The sequence below is a fragment of the Apis cerana genome, linkage group LG8 (assembly GCF_029169275.1).
Source record: "Apis cerana isolate GH-2021 linkage group LG8, AcerK_1.0, whole genome shotgun sequence".
NCBI lineage: Eukaryota > Metazoa > Arthropoda > Insecta > Hymenoptera > Apidae > Apis > Apis cerana.
In genome coordinates this window covers 1,938,459-1,948,297 of record NC_083859.1, presented here as the reverse complement: position 1 = coordinate 1,948,297, position 9,839 = coordinate 1,938,459, and the positions used below count along the sequence as shown (strand labels likewise).

Sequence of the window (9,839 nt, the reverse complement as noted above, 5' to 3'; positions counted from 1 at the left end):
GGCACAATTTCTTTCTTTCTTTCTTTTTTTTTTCCGATCCATCAATTACTACGAGATAAACGAAAAGAAATGAAATAGATGATAAAAATTCGTAAAATTCAGCTTATAATATTCTAAGAACAACAATCTAAGAAGATATGATTTTAATAATATTAAAATTAGAAACTTTCATAAAGATGTTCTTCTTAAAAAACCGACATCGTCTCAAAAACGTTCAAAGAAATGAATTTAAACCGTTCGGTTGGAAATGAAAAAAGCGTTATATGGGATTGATTAGAATCGTTGGCGGGTTAGAACGAGCCATGAGCCCATGAGTCGACAAGAGATGTTGGCGCGAGTGCAACGCGCCATATTCTTTGTCCTATGACACGACGATGTTAAAGCTCTGTGGCTAAATTTAAACGCAGCCGCCAGGGCTGAGTCTAAGACCGAGGCTGAGCAGGAGCAGCCGCCAGAAACCAGAGCACGTGCTTCAACTAAGTGACGTGTGCCTTCCTCCCCTTGGCGCCCCCGCCCCTCCCTCCCTATCGTTTCCCTTTCCCCCTCTCCCTTTACTCGTACCCACCCATACAATACACCCCCATCTCTCTTTCTCTCCTATTTGCCCATCTATCCTCTTTTCACCCATTTATTATAATCTATCCATGTTTAATTACTTTTATCTTTCTCTGCCCGTTTCTCATCTCGATTTGCATTCTACACAAAAGATTCACGGAGGATGATAACAATGGATCGATCTGGTAGATAGGCATGAAGATGTTGGGGATTAATGGAAAATTAACGACACGATGTAGGAAAGATACGGTGGAAAGGAATTTATGGTGGAAAGTGGAATGTTAGTTAATACGGTGTTCAGGGCCAGATTGATTCGAGGAGTTTCGAGACTGTTGAACTTTAATCTGTTGGGCGTTTTGGGATTACGTTGGTTTAAGAGAATCTTAGAAGTTTGTGGATGTAATAGTAGTAGTAGTAGTAGTAGTAGTAATAGTAGTAGTAGTAGTAGTAGTAGTAGTAGTAGTAGTAGTAGTAGGTTTCAAGAGTAATATCTTTGATGAGAATATTGAAATTGGTGATAACATTTATACTTAAGATTGATAATTGAAGCGAAATTGAAGACAAAGTCGATGTCAAAATTAACGACGGTAACGATACTTGAATTGATAATGAATTCGATATCGAGATTGATATTAAAGTCGATAATTGAATCGATGTTACGATATAGAAATTTATTTTCGAACAAATATTCAAATAGACAGATGTTTGATTTTTAAATCGATATTCAACTTGAGATTGAAGTCGATAATACTTCGAATTAATTCGATCAGAAACGAAATTCGCATATATATATAATATATAAATCAAAAATTTATAATAATTATAATTGATTAATAATAATTGATTTTCTCATATTCTTCTCCAACCAAATTTGAATTAGTTGAATATCGATTTTCAACTGGAACCGAACCACACGGTTGTAGGAGTTGATACAAACATCCTGCACCTCACACGTGGCCTCAACCGATTGTAGGACACGTGTTCCTCTCTCCTACAGAGACATTTCTCCACAGAATCAGCTTTTCGATTTAATCCATGAATATTCTTCTAATTCAATTTTTCATCGATTCAAATATATCTTTCTTATTATAAATATATACAATAAATTTTGTTCGATAATCTCGAAAAATATACGTTCTATACGTGTTCAATCATTTTCGAGTAATATATTGCAAATGTACATTATAAATATAAAGCTTACATGCATACATTTGTTAAATTTTCATGTAAAGTGAAGATATTTAAAAAGTTTTCTTTTTATTCCTCTACAAGATAAATATTGTAAAAACAATTGCCTATGTCAGAAAGTTCTCTTTAAGTTGTTAAAATTAATACGAATAGTGAATAGAACGAAGAACGTGGCAGGAGGGCACCTAAAGGGGTAGGGCCACACGTCGTTGGTTATGAGACCCCACGGTTTGCCACGGCCAACGCGATGAGACCAGACACATTAGAACAATCAGAATCCCGCAACGTTTTCTGTCTTGTGTGTACAGAATCGAAGAAAAAAAAATTGTAAACGTATTAATAAAGAAAAAAAAGAAAAAAAGAAAAAAAAGATTGGATTATTTAGTCAAAAAAATGATTTTAAAAAAAATTCAGAAAAAATTTTATTTGTTTCTTTGTAATCATCATGATAAGTTTTATCGGGCTCCTCGCACTTTCTTCATCAGATACGCAATTGCTGTTTAACGAAGTCGAGCCGACTAGCAAGGTCACATCCATCTAACGAGGTACATCTAATAATTGATACAACGATTGCTAACAAGTACGGAACTGCGAAACCGGTTGGATAAATAACGAAGTATATAGGGTGTCTTTGAAATTATGGTAGCAAGAAAGCTGATTGGTGGAATTGTGATTCTACATGAAAAAAAAAAAAATAATATTTTTTTCATTTAAAATTTCGTTTTCGAGCAAATCAAATTTGAAAAATTTTCACATGTAAGTGAATTTAATTACTGATTAAATAGATGTGAATGGAATAATATATTGATAATTCATTTAGAATTAGACAATTCATTTATTTTTACATGTATAATCATTTGGTCGCTTGTATCATGATTTCGGAGACACCGTATATATCAAAGAGAATGAATCTTCAAGATGAATCTTACAATAATTAAGCTATTATTAATGATTTTATCGATTATGGTTCAATTGTTGAATGAAATATTCGATTTAAGATTGAAACATTATTTATTTAATAATTAGATTATTATAATTAGATTATTATGATAATTTATTTGAATGCAAAATAACTAAATAAATTAAATAGAGAGAAAGAGATTCAAGTTTTTAAAGAGATAAGTATAATTATTCGTCTCTTATAAACTTTCAAATTTTTTTTTTATAAATACGAATAAAATTTTGTTAACATATGAAAAAACAATGAAAAAATACAAAGAATATTATCGCGCATACTGATACGAACAAAATGAAATGCAATTTTAAAAACTTCCATAAATCATTCTATCTTGTGTAATATTTTTCTAAAAAAAAAACTCATAAAAAAAAGGAAAAAAATGAAAAATGACGAAAGTATCGTCACAGAGAATCTTTATAATAAAAGAACAAGTTCCACAAATCATAATCCTACATTCTCTGCCATCTCTAAATCTCTTTTTCCATTAAAAGTTTCCAAAAAAGAAATGAATATTTCCCCAAAGGGGAACGAATAAACTACGGTTCGAATGTACAAGCGATTCGAAGGATCTTTCCTCCACTAGCTCTGTGTGTCCCTCTTTCGGTCGCACACAAACTGGAGCTTGAAACGCGATACTCGACGCGAGACGATACGCGGACCGATTCTACTCGAAGAGAAGCAGAATGAACGGCGAGAACCGGCGAAAAGAGAGGGAAAACGAGGTGGCGCGAAGGAAGAGGGTCGGGAAAAGAGGAAAACAAGAAGAGGGAGGCTTGTGAGTTGAGTGAACGCACACTCGAGTCATGTGTATGGGGGAAGGGAGAGGAAGAGCAACGTATACATACGTGAACACATGTGAACAAGGAAGAATCTCGCGCGAACTGTGAAACTACGTTTATTCCAAACGTAGACTCTCTCTTCGAATCTTTTGCTACTTCTTCTTCCTCTCCTTTTCTTCCTTTTTTTTTTTTCTTTTTCTTCTTGCTCTTGCTTCTTTTTTTTTAAGGCTACACTAGAGTAACGAAATAGTTCTAAACGAGAAGAGAAACTTTTCCATCCGTGCGTATTTATCATTTGTGGTTAAAGAATTAATTCATATCTTATCTTTATTTCAAGAATTGTTCGTAATTTTTTTAGATTCAAGAATTAATTTTCTTTCTAAATTCTAAAAAATCTAGATTTTTAATGTTTCTTATATTTACTTCGATATTATAAAATTTGAATATAAATATAAATATAAATATAAATATTGATTTAGAAAAATATGCAATATGTATGCAATCTGTAATATGCAATCATATAATTATTTTGTGACTAGCATTGCGCTAAAAGAATTTGTTTCGTATGTTTTAAGAGAAGAATGAAATGAAATATCAAATTCATCTTGGTGTAGAAGATCTCTTACGATTCGATACAATTTTTATTAAGGAGGTGAGAACTAATTAATTTATGAAGAATAACGAGTAATTTAACAGCGAACGATTCAAGATAATTATGAGAACTTTATTTTTTTGTATAATGTGGTGTATATTACTCACACTATTATGGAAATTGGATTATTATCTTAGAATAAGTAATTTGAATTGAAATTGGTCTTGTAAATAAAGTTTTTATATAATTTTTTTTAAAAGTTTAATAATGAAATGATCAATTTAATTTTGTTTTAATAATATTTTATATAATATTTTATATAATATATACCTTTCGTTTGTTAATGAACAAATTATTTTTTCTTTTAGTTTGAGAAAATTGTTGGAATTAATTTATTTTTAGATTTACATTATATTAAGCATTCTTATCGCTTATCATATTATCATCTCTTAAATAAAAAAAATTATAGTTTTTTTATTTTTTTTAAATTAGAATAATGTTAATTCTTTTATTAATTATAATAAAACTGAAGAAGAACTTAGAAAATAAATATCTTTTTTTAAAACTATTATCTACATTCCTGTGAATATTTTTTTTTACAAAAATAATCTCTCAAATAATTCAGAATTATGAATATTCATACCAATGCACAAAGTAATATGAAATATAAAAATCTACCCACGCTTTTCTAAAATCTTTTATCCAAACTGATCTTTTAATGTTGCAATACACCCACACTTATATTAAAACGAATATACAATAAATAGAAAAAATAAACAAAAAGATGTTCAAATATTTACTAAACTTCAATTACTGAAGAAGAATTTCCCAAGAAAACCACAAATCTAACAACAAAGTAAATTTTAAATTCAGTTGAAAAATAAAGAAAAATACACAATTTTACAAGCTTTATATAATTGAAAGAGAATTTTTCATATTATTCTTTCATCATTGTCCATAGTCTAGATACCCTTCTCGCATTCAATAAAACAATTATCCACTCCCATCATCTTCATACCGCAGCCAATAATCATTCCACATCCACCAACCAGGGAAGAATATTCCTCAAGATGTCCCCATGGAACCCTTCTCCTTGTTCTTTCCTCGAACTTACCATCACTCCTCTCCTCTTCCTTCTCCTCCTCCTTCTCCTCCTCCTCCTCCACCTCTCTTCCCGCGCGTGGACGCCACGCATACAGGAATCCCTCTCACATGTATGCACATACACACACACATACAAACGAAGAGGCACGCATAGAGGAAAAGAGACAGAGAAACGCGCGTGTATTGCTCAGCTAGCAGAGGAAGAGAAGAGAGGAGAAACGAGCTGGCAGATGTTGGGCGCGTGCGGCGTCGAACCTTTTAAGGCGCGATCACTGGACGCCCGGCGTCGCCACGGCCCTCCCCGCGTCGCTCTCGCCCCCACTCGGCTCTCCTCGTCCCTCTTAACTCCACTACCCTCCACCTCGGACACCTTGAGAACAGACGAACCACGCGCGCCACACCAGCCTCCGCGAAACCTCATCTACCTCTTCTACTCGACGCTACACGCTCCGCTCCTTTTCTTGCACGGATAAAGGGAGTCGAGTTTGAGACTGTAATTTGCTTCCAACTTCTTATTCTTCCTGTGTGCTTTCCCCCTTCCCCCCCTCTCCTTTTTCTTTTTTCTTTTCGAATTAGGGATTTGTTTAGGTCGAGGTGTTAGTTCGAGAATTGGTTTTGGACACGTGGAGAGTGTTGAGGGAAAGAAGTTTCAAGGATTAGAGAAGGATTAACTTTGCGGTCTATGTTTGTGGTATTTTTTATTCTGATTAATTCTCCAAGTTAGTTAGACAACTTGAACCTATTTATTCTGGATAAATATATGTACTTGTACTTTTGTACTTGTGTAGAAATGGGAGAAATTTCATTAAATTTAACATATTTTGTTTCTACGATATTATTTATTAATCAGTTATTATCTTACGTAATGAAGTAATATATTTTTATAATTTTTATAATTGTCTAATTAATAAAATTTCTTAACATTCTTTTAAATCTATTCATCTACAAGTCAAATTCCTAATACCAAATCCAAAAACTAATCCTAATCCTAACAATCCTAAAAATTCTAAATTCTATTAAGCAGTATTTGTTTAAGTTACAATTCTAGTATTTATCATATTATAAATACAAACAGTTATAAAAAAATTAAATTAATATTAATCAAGTTAATAAACAAAAAAAAACCATATATGCAAGCATCTTTTTTAATGCTAATTATTTTCAAAAAATTTTCATAATATATTCTTATCCATATGTCCATATAATCCATCAGTTACATATTTTTATTTTATATTCTATTTTAAATACAAGAATATCTAAATATTTAAAATAAAATTTAAAATCTTTCTCTCAAATTTTTCTTTTAAATTTAATCATTATTTGACATACTTATTATTTGGACTAATACCAAATATATTTAGAACATTATTACCAATCAAAATCATTAAAATGTCAAGATTTATTATTATTTATTTATTATAATTAAAATATTTTGAATATTCACAATTTAAAAGTTCAATCAATTTTTAATGAAAAAGATTTTATATTTTTTTTAGTCAATATTTCAAACAAAAGGAACGAAATGAAGATCTCGAGTCCAATTTAATGATAGAGAGAAAGAATCAAAAAGGATTAAATCATCATCCAACTAATAATAAAACAAATAACGAAAATCAAGAAGAAAAATCAGAAACCAAAAGATATACCAACAGGGCAGGGTGGAAGAAAAGACGGAGGCGTCGCACGTGGCCGATAGGACCACGTGGGCTTTCAGTCTACGTCACCGGCCAAACCGACATCCCATCGCGTATTGATTGAGAGTGGCCATGGTCGTTTCCATGACGACGTTTCTTTTACCTGTACAGCTCGTACACACCTATCCACACATATATCTACATATACACACACACGCGCATACATACATATAAATGGATGATACACCTTCCTAGTTACATAGAAGCGGCTACCTATCCATCTACTACGTAGGTAGTAACCTTAGGAGGACGTAGGTGTACGTAGGTGCGCGTGGTACCTGCGCCGGGACTACAGTCCAGCTTTTCCAACCCTCCTCTACCTCGTTTCACTCTTCGCACAATCCCTTCGCTCCACACCCTCCTTGTCGTCCTTCTTTTCGAACCCTATCAAGCTGTCCTATCTAGCACGGTGTATCGAGTGAATCGGATCGGATCCTCGATAGAAATCTTTGGAGCGTGCACGTTGCCGTACCACGCGTGCAAAATTTATAATCGACCCCTCCGATACCGCGCCGTGACGCGTACGTACCCTCGACCCGAACCCATCCCTAGAGGCGACACACCCCCTCTGGTACCCTAGATCGGAATACACTAAGATGTGTATACGGTTATAGTGGGATTTTGTGGAGCACCTTGCAATATCTCTTCGTAAATATTGAGAATGGTTTGGATATTGGGATATTTTGCAAGAATAAAGATTTACTTAGAAAAATCAAAAGAAAGATATCGAATATATGTAAATTAACTTAATCTATTTTTATAGATTCGATTCTATTGTTTATAAAGATTATAAACATGCAATTAAAAAATACGTAACATTATAATATTAGTATTTTGTGTTTTAATCGAATATCTTGATTATATATGACTATATCATAAAATTCGTTAACAATTTATTTTATTCAACCTTGTTTCCAAACTATAAGTATCATGAATGATGGTAAAGCCAATTACGGAAATTTCATTCCTGTTTATTGCTTTATTAACGGCCGAGCTCACAACAGAGCTCTTTTATTTATCGACGGAGAATAACAAAAATCGATTAGATTCGAGCACGTTATAAACCGCGAAAAGGTAGATGCAGCAGCACGTGCTGCTAACACGTGGTGATCGGGTCCACAGCAGAAGCGCAGAATGGAGAGGGGGTGTGCAGGCGGAGAGGGAAATGCGATGCGCGTGGGTAAAGTAGGGAGTGGGAGAGGGACGGGCGAGTTCCCGCGTAAACACTTGCTTTTTGTGAGTATACCACATGAGTAATGATGATTCTAGTTACCATACGATTATTCAGCATTTCTCAAGAAACGACAAATTATAATCTGTCGATATAATAGTAGATATTAATTTGACAGATAACTGGCAGATTATTGTTATTTCACGATATCGGAAATAAAAGATGAAATAAGACTAAATTAATTTTAAATTAAACAGAGATTATCAGTGACATGGGAAGAAGAAAACTTTAACAGATTTCAATAAAATATTATATTAAAATTACTGTCACTATTATTATATCATGATTAAATATTGTTGAGGATATAATTTAAATTATAAAGTATTTGCTACGGTCATTGTTCAAATGATATCAAATAATTTATATTTGATATTATTCTAATCTTCTATTATTTTAATCTATTAATTATTGAATTTTTATTTTTTTTATATTTCTATTGATTTTGATTACAATTTTTTATCTATATTTTTTATCTATCCTAATAAACATAATAGTCTTAACCTCAAAATTTCTTTCAATAAAAAAATTCTTAAAATTAAGAGAAAAGGAAACATTAAATTATGAATCAAATAATAAATCGAATCTGAACACCATAACCTATTCAATGATGAAAAACAAGTAGTATAAATAATATGATTGAAAAACGAGTAATAAGAGGGCATATGTCATTAACTTTCAAAAAATCTAAAGTCAGAGAAAAAAATAGAAAGGAAACGTAAAATAAGACATCTCAGATGATGGATTTTCCACGATTTTACACAAGCAACAACCGTAATAACGACAACGAACTTGCGTCAACGTGATGATTACCGACTATCGTCGAACTTTTCTTTCTTCTGGATACGTGTTTTGTACAAAACTATACAGATGGATACATGCAGGATGATCAACTTTTGACTACAATGACACGTGTACATTGCACGTGAGAGTAGGCGGAAGGAATCATCGGAGTTGCGTTCAGATTTACGTCAATCGTGACCTGACGCGAGAACGCAAGCCTCAAAGACAAGCTCTGGCTTTAACCAGGGGGAAAAAAAAATGACGGTTAAAAGGAAAACGAGCCTCGACGCTTTTTCCGATACGTTGCGGAGAGAAAGAGAGAAAGAGAGAGGGAGAAGAGGTTTCTAGGGAACTGACATCCGGTTTTTCTTTAACCGTGATGCGCGGGAACATGGCCACTACGGGAAGCGGAAGATAGGGAGTGGAATAAGAGTGGGAAGATTCCATATTTTTTTTTTTCAACCAGTAAATGGATTACGGGAAAGGTTATAGAATGGGAATTTTTATTAATTAAAACATTCTTCTCCCTTTAAATTTTTCTATACTGGATTATTATCGTATTTATATCATTAATTAAAAAAAAATTTTTGAATGAAAAAGAAAAGACATTTTTATCGTGTTTTTTTTATTCCTTTTATAATTGATAAAAGGAAAATTTATAAAAATTGCCAATATTGAACTTTGAAAATTGAAATACATCAAAAAAAATTTCTTATATATCGAAATTCAATGTCATTTTAAAAAAACTTCATAAAATTCTATAACTCCAATAATAATAATGTAAAATAACTAGATAAAAAATAATAACTATCTAAAATTGATTGAATAGCAGAGAATTTCTTAAGTATTCATATTCTTGAACGAAAATCATCATCTTTATTTCGAATCAATCTCTTCATTATATCGCCCATAATCGAAAATTGCATATACGATAATGCATAATAATCAAATTCCACTA

At 32.4% G+C, this 9,839-nt stretch overlaps 1 protein-coding gene across 3 annotated transcripts in view; it reads right to left on the bottom strand.

The window, feature by feature from the left end:
• LOC107996802 (myocyte-specific enhancer factor 2) overlaps positions 1–9,839 on the bottom strand; it is a 60,481-nt gene that overhangs the window by 45,105 nt on the left and 5,537 nt on the right. The gene's annotated exons all lie outside the window — the stretch shown is intronic.